This window comes from Mya arenaria, chromosome 12 (genome assembly GCF_026914265.1).
Source record: "Mya arenaria isolate MELC-2E11 chromosome 12, ASM2691426v1".
Taxonomy (NCBI): Eukaryota; Metazoa; Mollusca; class Bivalvia; order Myida; family Myidae; genus Mya; species Mya arenaria.
In genome coordinates, this window is record NC_069133.1 from 44,191,059 (window position 1) to 44,209,960 (window position 18,902).

At 35.1% G+C, this 18,902-nt stretch overlaps 1 long non-coding RNA gene across 1 annotated transcript; it reads left to right on the plus strand.

Annotated features, from left to right (window-relative positions):
- The first annotated feature begins 5,365 nt into the window (after positions 1-5,365).
- Positions 5,366-8,668, plus strand: LOC128211175 (uncharacterized). Its single transcript, XR_008257231.1, has 4 exons — positions 5,366-5,430; positions 7,415-7,465; positions 7,894-7,971; positions 8,113-8,668. It is a non-coding gene; the product is annotated as an uncharacterized LOC128211175 (long non-coding RNA).
- Positions 8,669-18,902: the final 10,234 nt, after the last annotated feature.

The following is an 18,902-nucleotide window of genomic DNA, read 5'->3' on the forward strand; positions in this document are numbered from 1 at the left end:
ACTAAATGTAAAGGTCCGATTTTCTTCAAACAAAAGATAAGCCTTCCCGCTTGGCTTGGGTCTTCCAAGAATCGAGGGAGTTTTGACGGTTCCAGGTAGTTCGGGCCAACGGGGTTAGACTTTATATTATCACACCCGATAACACAAATTCACATGTATAAATATGTACATTATAAACAAATTATATTATGAATATACTTAAAAAATAAAAGGTCAACGTCTCTGAATGATACTGTCGCATGCTTGTTCACGTAAAAACACGGTATATTAAACTATGGCTGATATAAATATCAGATCATATTTAAACTAGAAATGTTCGAGGACAAAATCGACAGCGTATCGTACAGACAGGACGCATGTCATAACCTGGTATACTCATTATGGTTGACGGGAAACACTATTTTCGGCGATAAAAGGATAACAGAAAAGCACTTACCAGCGTTTATGGTCTGCGTTGCCATACATAAGCGTTTCTGTTGTTTATATGTGCTGCATTACATATGGTAGTATTGTTGTATGTAAGCATACGCGATTAAGCTGATTCATTTATTTGGCCATGACGTCATATTAACGTCACTACTTGTCCGAGTTCTTGCGAAAAAAAGGTTGCTGTCTTTCAATATGAATAAATTCGTTTACTTGTAATACATGACCCATAACTTATGCATAATACAACACAAAACTGTATACTCGAAGGTGAAATTTTATTGTTTTCCTTTTATGTTTTGCAATGAAATATGTGGTTTTATCATTGAAAATATCGATTTGCTTCTTACCAATGAAAAACTATATTTTCTATGACACTAGCCTGAAGACTTAGACTGAAATCAACAAATATCCGCTCCTTCTTCGCTGATTTTTACAGTTACAAACATCTCCGAATGCATTGACAAACTGGCCAATTGACATGAGTATAACAGTGGCATCTTGTTTACAGAACCGACGTTCTATGTTTTAGACACAACCTCACTGCAAAGGCTACTGCGGATTTCATCGGTGCAGTGGAAACCGTTGTAATGCATTGAATATTGTTTTTACTGAGTAATTTAATTTGCTTTGTTTTAGTTTAAAGCAATTGATTAAATATAAGGATCTTAGTATTATGGAAGAAAAGATCATTCCTGGACATGAAATACATGAACTTTAAAAAATACACGAAATTATTTAGTATGTAATACAATGTAATCAACAGCTAGAATTCGAAATAAGCCGTAGCTTAAAGTATACAATAGCATTGTTTAAAGGCTATTTCCTTACACATGATCTATTTAAAAAAAATGGGATTCCAACAATTTCCAAATGGCTGACGGTTTGATGATTTATATTTGGTTTTGTTATTGAATTATACACTATTTCTATTAACGCAATGACAATTGTTTATCGCTTTTTGTCTTCCTAAAACTCTGCACAAAGTATTTACAGTAATTTAACGCGTAAAAATACATTTAAATATGTAGTAAGAGCGCATCAATGATATTGGGCTGGGTAAACCGAAAACACCAAAATAATAAGTACTTATTTTGTACTAGGAAAAAGCCCATATGCCATGTTGAATCTTGCATTTGTTGATTGAAGGTCCTTGTCAATAACACAGGCGAGTGCCATTTGAGAGTTTAACAAGTAGAACGTGTGTTCCAGAAAATAGGTAGCCAAATATCAATTTACTCCTTGCACCTGTGGAGTTTAGCCCCTTGCACATGACCACAGATAGAGCTCGTTGAGGAATAAACAAGCATTGCTCAATGCACAGGCGCGGAATTTTGAGGGATAAACAAGAACATAGTTTATAACAGGAATTTGATAGCTACTTTCAATATATTTCCATGCATCTTCATGCAGACTGAAGCCCCTTGCCCCAGGCATTTATGTAGCTACTGACAATCTCTTTCCATGCATCTCCCTGCAGATTGAAGCCCAATATCCAAGTCATTAGGTAGCTACTGTTCAATCTAGTTTTATGCATCTTCATGTATATTGAAACCCCTTTCCCAAAGCAATGGCTAGAGCTAGTATCGAAATAAACAAACACTGGTTTTGTACTAGGAATTAGGTAACCATTGTTAAAAGATATTCTTTCTACCTGTAGACCTTAAGTATACATTCGACTCAGGCAAGGGCTAATTCAGAGATAAACTTGCATTAATGTTGAACCAGGAACAAGGTAACCACAGTTAAATTTCATTTCTGCAATCAATAAACTGTTGCCCCTTGTTCCAAGCACATATAAATGCCTTTTATAGAGCAGGAAGCATATGGTTTGTTCAACGTTGTGTATGATTATTTCTGCCATCTGCAGAATGAAACCACTTGTCCCAAACAGAGTACAAACATGTTGTTTGTTACAGGAGTTAGGATATCCTTGCGTCTGTAGATTTAACCCCTTGTCACTAGCAAAGATTATTGCTAGTTAAGAGTTAAACAAGCACATAATGTCTAACAAGTATGATATAGCCCAGTTTCAGTATTATTCCTGTTTTGTGTTGACTTTAGCCCCTTGTCACAAGCACAGGCTAAAACAAGGCTTGTACTAGAAATTGTAAACAAGCACTACATCTGTACCAATAATTAGGTAACCACTGCTTTATATTATTCCTATAATCTCTAGATTGTAGCTCCTTTTAGGAATTAAAGGTAATTGCTAATTGCGATTTTAACCAGGAATTAGGTAGCAACTGGTAAATTTTAATCGTTTCATCTGTTGATTCAAGTCGCTTGTCCCAAGCATAGGCTAGTGCTAGTTGAGAGTATAACTAACACATAGATTTTCACAGAAATAAAGAAGCTACATAATGTGTAACAAGTATGATATCATTGCACAATGGCTACATGCTTGTTTATATCTCAAACAGGTTAGTGCTAGAAGACAAATAAATAAGCATATAGTTTTTACCAGGAAATATGGTAACCACTAACATTATTCCGTTCATATGTAGATTGAAGCCCCATTGTCCCAAGCACAGAATGAAACATGTAAAGTTGAGTTGAGATCAATTTAGAAAGATGGTGTTAGCATTTTGTGATAATGGGGTTAGGAAACGTTACATCAAACTAAGTAAAAATTATGTTAATTTTTAATAAGGTATATGTTGTGTTTAAGTAGATCTATACAGTACATTACAAAATACATTTAATAAGACTGATTACGTCATCAGCATACCGAAAGCTAAATAAGGTATATTATACATGCATGTACGTAAATCAATACTGAAATGAAATATATGTTAAGAGTTATTTTAACTCCGAAAGTAACCGGCTAAACATTAAAAAAGGAATAAAGCCGGTGGTTAAACCGAATAAGCTTGACAATACATGTACCGACCAAATAGATCTTCAATTACTATTGTTAAGGCACTTTCTTCAATTAATCAAAGGTTAATATTTATTTCAGATGCAGGAATAGCAAATGGCGGACAAACGGTGAACCAAGTGGTCGCCGAAAATCCTCGGTCAGGTAATCATGTTTTAATTACTTGAAAACTGCTATTAAGCTCAATATTTTCTCGAATAATCACCATTTTGGTATGTTTCTTTATCATCTGCTTTAGCTTGGACGATGCCATATCGATATTCCAACGGTAATCAAGGATACACCTTTTTCAAGATCATTCCATAAGCATTGTTTAATGTTATTCCTTCCAAAATTATAGTCCTTGGTCCTATGCACAGATAAGGGCTACAAACATAACTACAAACATTACACTGATCACAAGATGGTGCTTGTATCAATATTGAAAAAAACACTTAGGTTGTACAAGTAATTAAGTAAACACTGGTATATGCCTTCCACCTGTAGATGACGACCCTTGTCCCGACCAAAGGCTAATGTAAGTTGAATGTCTAACAAACATATAGTCCATATTTGGAACGTAGAAGCCATTGTTCAATGTTATCCCTTGCATCTGTAGAATAAAGCCCCCTGTCCAAAGAACTGGCCAGTTGCGGGTTAACTATTTATAAAGTTTGTTACAGACCACGTTTCAATTGATGTATTGTATTTGTTTAATTTAGCCTCTTGTCAAAAAGTATTGAATCAAGCTATTGCTAATTGAACATGAACAAGCACATACAATGCAACATGAATGAGGTAGCCACGTTTCAATTTTATTTTATTGGGCAATTAGGCGCTTTGTCCAAAGTACAGGCTAGTGCTTGTTTTGTCAAAACAACACTTTTTTACCAGGAATGTTAATCCTTGCATCTGTAGATTTTATCCCCTTTTTTCCGAAGCATAGGCTAGTGCTAGTTGAGAGTACAGTTTTAGGACTGCGGTAGTTACTTTCCAATCTTTGCCATTGCATCTGTTGAAAGTGGTATTTGTAACAAATACAGGCTAGTAATAGTTGAAATATAAACCAGCATGTAGTTTGTAACAAAACTAAGCATGTAACACAAGCTTGTGCTATGTGAGAAATAAAATAGCAAAAGCTAATTCCTTACCTGTGAATAAGGTAGCCACTGAGAAATTGTATTCCTCCAGCCTGTAAATGAAGACCCTTGTCTCAACAACAAGGTGGTGTCAGTTGAGAGGTTTACACATATATAGTTTGTACTTATAAAGAAGCCATTCTCCAACGTTATTCCTTGCATCTGTAGATTGAAGCTCATTGTCCATGAACTGGTCGGTTGAGAGTTAGCCATTTATATAGTTTGAAACAGGAATAAGGTAATTGAGAATTAGGGAATACAATTCATCAGTGGTTGCATTATTCCATTATTCACAGTATAGGAATTAGTTTTTGCTATTTTTATTTCTCACATAGCACTAGCTTGTGTTACATGCTTAGTTTAATGTCAAACTACATGCTTGTTTAACTCAAACAGGTTAGTGCTAGTAGACAAATACTCAAGCATATAGTTTGTACCAGGAAATAAGGTAACCACTAACATTATTCCGTCCATATATAGATTGAAGCCCTATTGTCCCAAGCCCTGATCAGGGCTTGCAATTATGTAAAGTTGAGTTGAGTTCAATTTAGAACGATGGTGTTAGCATTTTGTGATAATGGGGTTAGGGAACGTTAGATTTAACTAAGTGAAAATTATGTCAATTTTTAATAAGGTATATGTTGTGTTTAAGTAGCCCTATACAGTACATTACATAATACATTCAATAAAGCTGATTACGTCATCAGCATACCGAAAGCTGAAGAAGGTATATTATACATGCATGTACGTAAATCAATACTGGAATGAAATATATGTTAAGAGTTATTTTAACCCCGGAAGTAACCGGCTAAACATTAAAAAAGGAATAAAGCCGGTGGTTAAACCGAATAAGCTTGACAATACATGCACCGTCCAAATAGATGTTCAATTACTATTGTTAAGGCCCTTCCTTCAATTAATTTAAGGTTAATATTTATTTAGATGCAGGAATAGCAAATGGCTGACAAACTGTGAATGAAGTTGTCGCCGAAAATCCTCGGTCAGGTAAACATATTTTAATTACTTGAAAACTGCTATTAAGCTCGATATTTTATCACCATTTCGGTATGTTTCTTTATCATCTGCTTTAGCTTGGACGATGCCATATCGATATTCCAACGGTAAGCAAGGAGATACCTTTTTCAAGATCATTCCATAAGCATTGTTTAATGGTGCTAGTATTCCTTCAATAATCATATTTAAGGCCTTGGTCCCATGCACTGATTAGGGCTAAAAAATAACTAAACAATTACACTGATCACTTAAAATTAGGTAGCCACTGTTAAATTCTAATCCCTGCATCTGTTTACTGAAGCTCCTTGTTTCAAGCACAGGCTGGTGCTTGTATTAAGATTGAAAAACACTTAGTTTGTACAAGTAATTAGGTAACCACTGGTATATTCCTTCCACCTGTAGATGAAGACCCTTGTCCCGACCAAAGGCTAGTGTAAGTTTGAAGTTTAACAAACATATAGTCAATACTTGGAACGTAGAAGCCATTGTTCAATGTTCTCTGCATCTGTAGATTAAAGCCCCTTGTCCAAAGAACTGGCCAGTTGCGGGTTAACTATTCATACAGTTTGTAACAGACCACATTCAATTGATGTATTGTATTTGTGTAATTTAGCCTCTTGTAAAAAAGTATTGAGACAGGTTACTGCTAGTTGAACATGAACAAGCACATACAATGCACCATAAATGAGGTAGCCACGTTTCATTTTTATTTTATTTGGCAATTAGGCGCTTTGTCCAAAGAACAGGCTAGTGCTTGTTTTGTCAAAACAAGCACTTATTTTTACCAGGAATGTTATTCCTTGCATCTGTAGATTTAAGCCCCTTTTTTCCGAAGCATAGGCTAGTGCTAGTTGAGAGTACAGTTTTAGGACTTCAGGTGTTACTGTGCAATCTTTGCCATTGCATCTGTTGATAGTGGTCTTATGTTACAAGTACAGGCTAGTAATAGTTGGGTAATAAATCAGCATGTAGTTTGTAACAAAACTAAGCATGTAACAAAAGCCTGTGCTATGTGAGAAATAAAATAGCAAAAACTAATTCCTTAGTTGTGAATAAGGTAGCCACTGAGAAATTGTATTCCTCCAGCCTGTAAATGAAGACCCTTGTCCCGACAACAAGCTGGTGTTAGTTGAGAGGTTAACACACATATAGTTTGTACTTATAAAGAAGCCATTTTAAAACGTTATTCCTTACATATGTAAATTGAAGCTCATTGTCCATGAACTGGTCGGTTGAGAGTTAGCCATTTATATAGTTTGAAACAGGAATATGGTAATTGAGAATAAGGGAATACAATTCATCAGTGGTTACATTATTCCATTATTCACAGTATAGGAATTAGTTTTTGCTATTTTTATTTCTCACATAGCACTAGCTTGTGTTACATGCTTAGTTTTATGTCAAACTACATGCTTGTTTAACTCAAACAGGTTAGTGCTAGTAGACAAATACTCAAGCATATAGTTTGTACCAGGAAATAAGGTAACCACTAACATTATTCCGTCCATCTGTAGATTGAAGCCCCATTGTCCCAAGCACAGATCAGGGCTTGCAATTATGTAAAGTTGAGTTGAGTTCAATTTACAAAGATGGTGTAAGCATTTTATGATAATGGGGTTAGGGAACGTTAGATTAAACTAAGTAAAAATTATGTCAATTTTTAATAAGGTATATGTTGTGTTTAAGTAGCCCTATACAGTATATAACATAATGCATTCAATGAGGCTGATCAATGAAAACCTGTAGTCTCAGGTAATCAGCATACTGAAGGCTACTATGCATGTACAGTAATCAATACTGGAATGAAAAACATGTTCCAAGTTATTTAACCCCGGTGGTTACAGGCTAAATATTAAAAAGGATTACAGTCGGCGGTAACACCGAATAAGCTTCACAATATATGCATCGACCAAATGTTCAAGTTCTTTTGTTTAGGCACCTCCTGCAATTAATTTAAGGTCAATATGTGTTTCAGATGAAGGTAGAGCGAATGCCGGTCAAGTGGTCGTCTTAAATGTGTTGTCAGGTAAACATATTTAAATTACTTGAACACTACAATTATGCTTGCTATTTTCTCGGATTATCACCATTTCTGTAGATTTCTTTATAATTTGTTTTTACCTGGAGGATGCCATATCGATATTTCAACGGTAATCAAGGATTCGCGTTCTTTTTTCAAGATCATTCCATAATCAAACAAGCTTTCAATTGTTGCTATATCATCCTTTTGAAAGGTTAGGTCGATTCAACTGTCAACGCCATTGCCAAATGTTTTATTCAGTATGGATTTGATAGAATTAATGTGTCATGTTTACACTAGTTTTAACATGAATGTAATCGCTTATGCAAGTTTAAAAAAAGCTGTTGTTTTGTGCCAAACCTCTTTCCCCCACTCTTTCCCTGTCTCCCTCTCAAGTTACCTCTTAATGATTAATAGCACTATGATATTTGCAGTGGTTCCACTACCTGCAATGCCGGTTGCAAGTGAATTCCACGCAAGAGAAAGTACATTTCCATATATGGTTGTATCTGGTATGCATTATTTTGGTTTATATAGCTAACATTTTTACATACTTTAAAATGATCTCATTTATTCACTTTTTTACAAACAACATTAATGGGAAATTGATGTCCTTTTGGCAATTCTCTAATCTTGGCAATATTATTTTGCAGGTGCGAGTGCAAAAAATCGTATTGGCAGGGCACGGATCGGAACAACTACCTTTGTGTTTAACAGAATGTCCCCGCATACTTACTTATGAAAACTGACCAAACTGCTGCCTTACGTACCGTTTGAAACTGTTATGACATAATATATCAAAATAACCGAGACTTTTATGTATTTCACCTAGAAACCATCACAATATATGCCATTATACATAAGTAATAAGGGTTTAAGTTATTATCAGTATTTTAATCAGCGTTTATTTTTTGTTTCCAATGCCACTTTGCTTTAAATGAGCTTTACACTAAAAATATACCAATCGACGTACAATTTTATTTTTTAGACAAGTATAGAGTGTTTATAATGAAAAATTGTTGGATAATTAAAAATATAATTTTGTCGCACGTGAAATAAAATTCTGTCATTCTTAAATCTAATTAACAATTCATTATTATTAGGTATGTATCGGGATATAAAAGCAAGCACCAGAAAAAAATATGCTGCCTTCTGAATTATAAGTATACACTTAAGGACTAGTAAACATCTGTAATGTATGAATATGTGTTCAATATGAAGGGCAATAAACAATTATTGTTGTTGTCGTTTTGGTTGTTTATTTTACGTTCATGTAATTTGTTCTAAATTGTTGTGGATAATACAGGATCGTGTGACCATTTCAAATACCAGCTGTGTTTTTCACTACAGCTCTATCACGAAAAATAGCCCCAACATCCACATCAGCTCCAGCGCCCGTCTTTGCACATTTAGATACACAATAAGACAAATGTACTGGTAAGAAGTTAAGCAAATAACGTAGCTTCATAAAAATCAATGCATGTGACTGAGTCAAGTCATGTACAGTCTGAACCCGTTGGCTAGATAGCTCCAGGAGCCGCATAAATACTTCGAGCCTCGCAAATATTGAGCCAAGTGGAATGCTTACATAGAGTAAAGGAAATTCGGTCCTTTACATCAAGTTCGAACCAACGAGGAATTCGAGCCAAGCGATATAGATTCAACGAGTTTCGACTGTACTGTGCTCTGTGTTTTCTAATTATGTAGTACAGCAGTCATATTAAAGAAATGAATCATCCTTGTTGCGAACTTCGCATGATATATATGTATTCAACTTAATTTATGTAGAATGTAGGAATAAAAACAATATTATAGCAATGATGTTTGACAGCACGTATAAACAAAAAACCATGAATGATAATACAACGAAATACATCATTCAAGATGTCGCTTTCAGTAGCACAGGTTAAAAAATGTAATTACATTATTCAGTTACAGTTATAATAAATGTAATACCGCCAAAGCAGTTTCATAGATTCTACTTCTTATGTCAATTTGTTCGATTTCGATACAGTTCGTCAATTTTTATTGGGACATTGTGGTCAAGAGGATGTTGGTTTGAAAACAATGATCTAAACCTATAAAGATAAGCTTAAAAGGAGACTGTCTTAGTGGTATAGGAACTCTGTATTATAGCTATGGGTGTTAATGGACTTAGCTTATATTCTTAAATAATTACAGCCATAAATGAGAAAACTCTGCAGTCCTTGCTTAACGGAATCGAAGTAAAGATAATGAAGGAAAAGGGGTTATTCTTGAGCTTTCTTAAAGTTTAACATACACTGTAAGTAAAGGGAGGCTATGTCATTATAATATATGTTAGCACAATATTAGAAAATTATGATCTGAGTTTGTTTTTTTTTCACTGATTTTCATGTTTTGCAAATGAACTGTTGATACTGGTATAATTGAGCAAAATATTAGTTGAAATAATTGTTTAAATGCCATTAATTGAAATAGAACAAAAATACTCCTTTACTTTATACTTAATATATTTTATTACAACATATGTGGACAATTGTATTATAAATGTAAAAACATTATGTTCATGTTAGCTGCAAATTTCACCACGTTTGCCTTTCACACCATCTGAATCACCATTGCTAGCTGTATTTTCAACACCGGCTCTATCGCCGACAACAGCTCCATCAACCCAGAAGCTCCAGCTCCGTATGTGCAGTTTCAGATCCACAAACATATACAACTATGGGGTAAAGAATATAATGTAGCTTTATATGTATTGGTGAATTTGACTGAGTCAATCCAAAAAGTGAACTCGGTGTCTTTTAAATAGTTTATAAATGTTCTGTATTATGAATGTAACACACTTGGTAGGATTTCCACTTGATGTTTAGGTAAAACAATATGGACCATAACAATGACAAACGGTAATGGAACACAATAAAAGCAATATTGTTTGGCAATACGCATATACAAAGACAGACATGAATTAAGATACATAGAATAAAAAACTCATCCTTTAAGAAGTATTCTTTAGGAGCGCAGCTTTACAAAAAACAACCGAGATTATTCATTGACAATAATGATAAATGTAATACCACTAACGTCTCTTTATAATTTCTGCACGTTATGAAAAAGGTTTACCAGTTTACTCGAAATCAATACATGGCGTCGGCACCAGGTCGTTAGACGTTTCGTACGGAATTCTGATGTTTTACTTAGAGACGGGAACTACTAGAATTAAATTTACGAGCCCCATGTCGCAACAGGCTCTCGATCGAATGCATTGTGAACGTGGCTTATCAGTAATGTATAATAACTATAAGCGTTCATGGACGTATATACACTACATAATTCCAGCCAAAAATAAGAAGAACCGGCAGCCATTGCTTAACAGTTTCGAAATAGAAGTTATGTAAAAGTAGAGGTATTTTTTGAACATTTAAGTGCTTCATGAATTGTAGGTAAAGGGAGGCAATGCAATTAAAATTTATATTAGTGCATTACTTTATAATTATGCTTAGAGGCTTGTTTGTTTTCTCAGTGAATTTTTAGTTTTAGAATTTCTATTTCATGTTTTGGAAATGAACTGCAAATACTGGTATATCTGAGTTTAAATGTTGGTTAAATTAAATGTTTTATTGGAACTGTTAAACATAGACTTTAAGTTTATACTTTGTGTTCTGTATGTGTGTATATATATACGTGTGTATTTTACCTTTCAATCAAAATATCAATTCAATTGTGGACAATTCCAAGTAAATATAAACAAAATGTATAGGTCGATTGCAATTCAGAGCACGTGTGTCTTCCCCATCAGCTGCATCTTCCATGACAGCTGTATCGTCCATGCCAGCTCTATTGTCAACGCTGACTATCACCAACAACAGCCAAATCAACCACAGCAGCTCCAATTTCCGCCTGTGCATATTCAGATCCACAAACATGAGAATATGAAAAGTAAATAACGTAGCTTCATATGAATCGCTGCATATAACTAGGCTAAAACATATGGCGAGCTCTGTGTTTCTCATTTCTCTCATATCTTCCAGACACATGTTTCTTCTTTATCAGTCTGTATTGGCATGTTTCGCATTCCTCTCATATCTTCCAGACACATGTATCTTCTTTATCAGTCTGTATTGGCATGTTTCTCATTACTCTCATATCTTCCTGACACATGCATCTTCTTTATTAGTCTGTATTGGCATGTTTCTCATCCCTCTCGTATATTCCAGACACATGTATCTTCTTTATTAGTCTGTATTGGCATGTTTCTCATCCCTCTCATATCTTCCAGACACATGTATCTTCTTTATCCGTCTGTATTGGCATGTTTCTTACACCTGTCAAATTTTCCAGACACATGTATCTTCTTTATCCGTCTGTTTTGTCATGTTTCTCATCCCTCCAATATCTTCCTGACACATGTATCTTCTTTATCAGTCAATACTGGCATGTTTCTCATCCCTCTCATATCTTCCTGACACATGTATCTTCTTTATTAGTCTGTATTGGCATGTTTCTCATCCCTCTCATATCTTCCTGACACATGTATCTTCTTTATTAGTCTGTATTGGCATGTTTCTCATCCCTCTCATATCTTCCTGACACATGTATCTTCTTTATCAGTCTGTATTGGCATGTTTCTCATCCCTCTCATATCTTCCAGACACATGTATCTTCTTTATCATTCAATACCTGCATGTTTCTCATCACTCTCATATCTTCCAGACACATATATCTTCTTTATCAGTCTGTACTGGCATGTTTCGCATTCCTCTCATATCTTCCAGACACATGTATCTTCTTTATCAGTCTGTACTTGCATGTTTCTCATCCCTCTCATATCTTCCAAACACACGTATCTTCTTTATCAGTCTGTATTGACATGCTTCACATCCACTCATATCTTCCAGACACATGTATCTTCTTTATCAGTCTGTATTGGCATGTTTCACATCCACTCATATCTTCCATACACATATATCTTCTTTATCAGTCTGTATTGACATGTTTCTCATCACTCTCATATCTTCATGAAACATGCATCTTTTTTATTAGTCTGTATTGGCATGTTTCTCATCTCTCTCATATCTTCCAGACACATGTTTCTTCTGTATCCCTCTGTACTGGCATGTTTATCATCCCTATCATATCTTTCAGACACATGTATCTTCTTTATCAGTCTGTATTGGCATGCTTCTCATCCCTCTCATATCTTCCAGACACATGCATCTTCTTTATCCGTCTGTATTGGCATGTTTCTTACACCTGTCAAATTTTCCAGACACATGTATCTTATCCATTTTGTCATGTTTCTCATCCCTCCAATATCTTCCTGACACATGTATCTTCTTTATCAGTCAATACTGGCATGTTTCTCATCTCTCTCATATCTTCCAGACACATGTATCTTCTTTATCATTCAATACTGGCATGTTTCTCATCCCTCGCGTATATTCCAGAAAAATGTATCTTCTTTATCCGTCTGTACTGGCATGTTTCTCATCACTCTCATATCTTCCAGACACATTTATCTTCTTTATCAGTCTGTATTGGCATGTTTCTCATCCCTCTCATATCTTCCAGACACATGTATCTTCTTTATCAGTCAATACTGGCATGTTTCTCATCCACTCATATCTTTCAGACACATGTATCTTCTTTATCAGTCAATACTGGCATGTTTCTAATCCCTCTCATATCTTCCAGACACATGTATCTTCTTTATCAGTCAATACTAACATGTTTCTCATCCCTTTCATATCTTCCAGACACATGTATCTTCTTTATTAATCTGTACTGGTATGTTTCTCATCACTCTCATACCTTCCAGACACATGTAACTTCTTTATTAGTCAATACTGGCATGTTTCTCATCCCTCTCATATCTTTCAGACACATGTATCTTCTTTATCCGTCTGTACTGGCATGTTTCTCAGCCCTCTCATATCTTCCAGACACATGTATCTTCTTTATCAGTCTGTATTGGCATGTCAAACATCCACTTATATCTTCCAAACACATGTTTCTTCTTTATTAGCTTGTACTGGCATTTTTGTCATTCCTTTCATATCTTTAAAACACATGTATCTTCTTTATCAGTCAATACTGGCATGTTTCTCATCCTTCTCATATCTTTCAGACACATGTATCTCCTTTATCAGTCAATACTGGCATGTTTCTCATCCCTCTCATATCTTTCAGACACATGTATCTTCTTTATCAGTCTGTACTGGTATGTTTCTCATCCCTCTCATATCTTCCAGACACATGTATCTTCTGTATCATTCAATACTGGCATGTTTCTCATCCACTCATATCTTTCAGACACATGTATCTTCTTTATCCGTCTGTACTGGCATGTTTCCTATCCCTCTCATATCTTCCAGACACATGTATCTTCTTTATCAGTCTGTACTGGCATGTTTCTCATCCCTCTCATACCTTTCAGACACATGTAACTTCTTTATTAGTCAATACTGGCATGTTTCTCATCCCTCTCATATCTTTCAGACACATGTATCTTCTTTATCCGTCTGTACTGGCATGTTTCTCAGCCCTCTCATATCTTCCAGACACATTTATCTTCTTTATCAGTCTGTATTGGCATGTCAAACATCCACTAATATCTTCCAAACACATGTATCTTCTTTATTAGCTTGTACTGGCATGTTTGTCATCCCTTTCATATCTTTAAGACACATGTATCTTCTTTATCAGTTTGTATTAGCATGTTTCTCATCCACTCATATCTTCAAGACACATGTATCTTCTTTATCTGTCAAAACTGGCACGTTTATCTTCCCTTTCATATCTTCCAGACATACTATCTTCTTTATCCGTTGTACTGGAATGTTTCTCATCCACTCATATCTTCAAGACACATGTATCTTCTTTATCAGTCAAAACTGGCATGTTTATCTTCCCTTTCATATCTTCCAGACATACTATCTTCTTTATCCGTTGTACTGGAATGTTTCTCATCCACTCATATCTTCCAGACACATGTATCTTTCTTATATTTTTCTTTACCATGCTCTCGAATCCTGCCTGAGCAATCTCGATTGACATATTTCCCATTTACTTTTATCTTCTAGACACGTGTTCGTTTCTAAACAATCTTCGACATATTTGCAGTGCACTCTTGTCTTCAAACACGTGTTTCTGCTGGAAATATATTGATTGACATGTTATCAATGACGTTTCAATTTTATCAGAATGCTTCCCAATCACACCGACCTTCCAGTCGCGTGTTTCCTGTTTATCATTTTTAATGACATCTTTCCAATGAACTCATATCTTCAAAACAGCAACTCTTTCCTGCAGAACCCCATTATGTACAGTCTCCTAAACATTAATACAAATTAATAATGACAAAAAGAAACATAAAACACATAATCGAATAAGGTATATTTACAGCGCTAACATGTAATGATGTAATTTGTTATTTCGAGAGATTTGTATTGACATGTTTCCCATGCACTAATATATTCCAGACAATTGTTTCTCCCTGAATAATACGTCTGATCCACTCCTATGTTCCCTATTTACTACTATTTTAAAGACGTGTGTTTTGTTCAAAATATTTTTTGACATGTTTCTTTTTTAGTCAGATTTTCTGTATACGAGTATTGTCCTGAACAAAACGTTTAAGATAGGCGATCACTGGAAGGATACGTGCATATATGACTGCGATTGTGTCGGCACCACCTCCTACACTGTCCTCTATCAGGTCGTTTAATTGACGGTTTGCAAAGTTATTTCTGAGTACAATTCGTTTAAATGATAACTGTCTTTTAAAAGCGTATCAAACCATTGTATGTTTTTTTTTTCTATATCACTTTAACTACTACTACTACCACCACCACCACCACCACCACTACCACTACTACTACTACTACTACTACTACTACTACTATTATCATTCGTTTATAGAGCTTTTGATGGATAAAAAATTGCTGGAGCCTTATATTTTTTAGATATTTTCTAACAAATGTATGACCATCTTACATTAGTTTTGTTTGCTTAATATACACAACAACATCGTAGTGATTTGGACTTCATTCACACCAAGGGATTATCATATTACAATGACCTGATAATCTCTGAAAACACAAACACGTATAAGATAAAAAATAATACTATAAGATTACACAACCATTTTTGATTCCATTTCACCGAATTCATTTGTCACCATATAACCTGATACAAAGTTTGTGGCAAGTTCATAGCTGACGGAGTGATAAAAAGACACAAAAACAAAACAATCAAACGATGGAAAAAGATAAAATACAAAAAACTGTTTTGTATGAAAGCATAGCTGAGCTATGGCATAGGTACACATTACAATAACATGGCTTTTTTTAAACACAGTTTCAACTCCTTATTCATACACGTTTGTCGCCGTTTCAGCCCTTTTTTCCCCCAATATGTTTTGCATTTCTTCAAAGGGCGTAAAAGAGGTTTTACATTTAATTACGTTCTGATGTTTGAGTTTACTTTTATCAACCTTTTAATGATAAATTATTGGAGTGGGTTGTTAAACAAATGCTAAGGCTTCAACATTTACGGACAAGTCACTTTTTCCTTGTTTGACAGGGGTTTAAGTCTGTTTTTCATTGGCTATAGGCAAATGCCACTGTTTGCCGACTCCAAGAGAATCTATCAATAGAAAACGACAGGCGTCACTCATTGGCTGAAATTTTGGCTGTTTGCACACAGAATCGGGGCGATTGAACCAGAATGTGGTGCGCATAGCACCATCGCTCTGGTGTACGAGAATGTCTGAGGTTTGATATTGATTAATCTAAACTCTGACTCAATCGCTGCAAAATTATGTGCAAAACTATAAATAGATAAATTTCCTGATGTCTTCGTCAACCAATCTAAACGTTCGTTACATTAAGCACACTAAGCTATTGAGCACTGACCATCGATACGCTGTTTTGCCACTTATTGTTTGCCATTAATTTTGTAAAATTAAGAACTCTGTTTTAATACGAATATGAGCTTTTTAAGCAAATACATGTATCACTATCCCAGCGATTTACCATTAAACCATTCACACATTAATGCATTTAGGTACTGAAGTACATAATAGACAAATATTTTAATGCAGCAATAGTTTAAAATGCGAAAAAGTAAATAATAAAATATCTCTAAAATTTGTCCAAGTATGTTACTCTAAACGTCCTTTCGCTTGTAATAAATTCATTTCTCCCACCTCAGATAAATAAGATAAGTAGATCCAAAGATTGAACCATGCTAGAAATTCTTATCTTGCCCACGGGCAAAGACAAAACGCCCGTATGGAACACCTTTTTAATGGTCATCACATTGTAATTACCTCCCTTGTTGAAGACTGTCGTCTGTAGCATCATAGAAACGTTGTCTTGTTGCAATATTTAGATTGCTAATTAATTATTTCTCGCTTCAAATATCTCCATAAAAAAGTTTTCACGCACCTTTCAAGAAATAATGATTTACTCTCCTCAGAACTATTTAAATGCCGATTTGACTATTAACATAATGTGAATCACTGCGCGCAAATCCATGACAACCACGAATTATCACATATCCAATCGCATTTATTTTCACTACGCACAAAATAGTTTCAGCAAAAAATACATTTTTACTTAATTTTGTTTCACTGAGGTGGGAGAAAAAGCATCTACCATAGCCACTCGTGTAAGATAGGTTCATCCCAACCCTCGCGCAGGTTTTTTTGCGGAAACTCGGTAAACCTCGTTTCCGCAAAACACCCTACGCTCGGATCGGGATGAACCTATCTTACACTCTCGGCAATGGAAGATACTTATAATGTTGCCGCGCAGAGAAAACACAGCTGGAAGGGCAATTAACTTCATGTAATACTGCACATTCAAATACACCAGTCTAATTTAATGCTAAAAAGGTCCACTATTGACATAACTTTTTCTTAAACCGAAAAGTGCAATTAAAAATGTGTATTTTGAACTATGCATGGTTCCAAGGGAACAATATAAAAATAAAATAAAATAAAATACGTGTATGCTAAATATCGATAGCCAAGAACATACCGTATATAAGTCCCTTCTTTTTTCAAGGTACCAAATATTTTCAAATATATAAACATAAAAGGGACCGAAATGTAAAGATCTCTGACTGAAATGTTCGCCGTTTGCAGTCAGAATCGGGACGATTGAACCTAATTGTTGTACGCATAGCATTATAGCTATGGTGAACGAGAATGTCTAACAATGTAAGGGCTACTGTGCCAAATGTGAAGGCAATTGAATGAGCATTATTTGATATATTACCTAAAACCCAAAGTTGTCCAAAACCTTTATCTAAACTTTTTAAGTCAATCAAGGGCCATGATTTGTATTTAGGATAACATGGAGTTATGTAACCTGACTGTGTGGTGGCCGTACACAACGGTGTAAATTATTAAGTCATTTGAATGAAGGGTATAGAACTAATTAGTGAAAATCCCAACTTGCCTTTAAACTTTAACCGGACACATTGTGCTCTTAACCTTAACAAAAGTTCCTTGCTAAATCAGGGGCCATAATTTGTATTTATGATAGTATGGAGTTACGTAACCTCATTTTGTTATTGTCCTGAACAATTGTGTAAAGTAGTAAGTGAATTGAATTAAGGATGTTGGAGCTATAAGTGAACATGCCAACTTGCCCTGAAAGCTTAACCAGACGCCGACGCACACGCCGACGCTGATGTCGAAGCCGGGGAGAGTAGAAAAGCTTCCTTATTCTTCGATAAGAGCAGCTAAACAACACGAAAAAAGCTACTTTCCAAAACCCAACAAGTATCATACTTGCAATAGTGTTGAGGGGCGGATCCAGGAATTGACCTAAGACGGGGCGTAGCTTAGGGGCATAACCTTTCGACAATCACTCGTCCATCAGAACTAAAATTATTTGGTTTGAAATGTTGGCAGGCGGATTTTAAGGCTCCCCCGAGGCAATTGTAACAATTTCTAATCCAAAATAGTGAATTCTTCTTTATTTGCAAAATAAGAAGACTTGTACAATTTGAGGGGATGGCGGGTGCCACCACCCCACAGACAGATTCCGCTAGTGGTGTTCCTCTTCATTTACTGCAAATTTCACTAACAGGATTATTCGACATTACAAATCAATGAAGCTCTTGTGGGCGTCTGTTAAATTTTGCAAGCTTGCATTTTAAATTTGGATTTAAAAAGGCAATACACGATATTTTTCCTTATGTTTACATTTAAAGCCACACTTTCAGCTTTACCTAGTTTATCTCTATTTATCTTATCACATATTCTTCTCAATTCAAATCAGTCATTTCAACAAAGAATATGTTTAAAACGTATTATTCTTTTGTAAAGTAAGTTTATAACAATGAACATGTAAGGAGTTAATATAGGAAGGACCATAATAGAAGTATTTTATACGTACCTTGTATGAACTCCTTATGTAGAATAAATTCCATGCGTATATATGTGTAT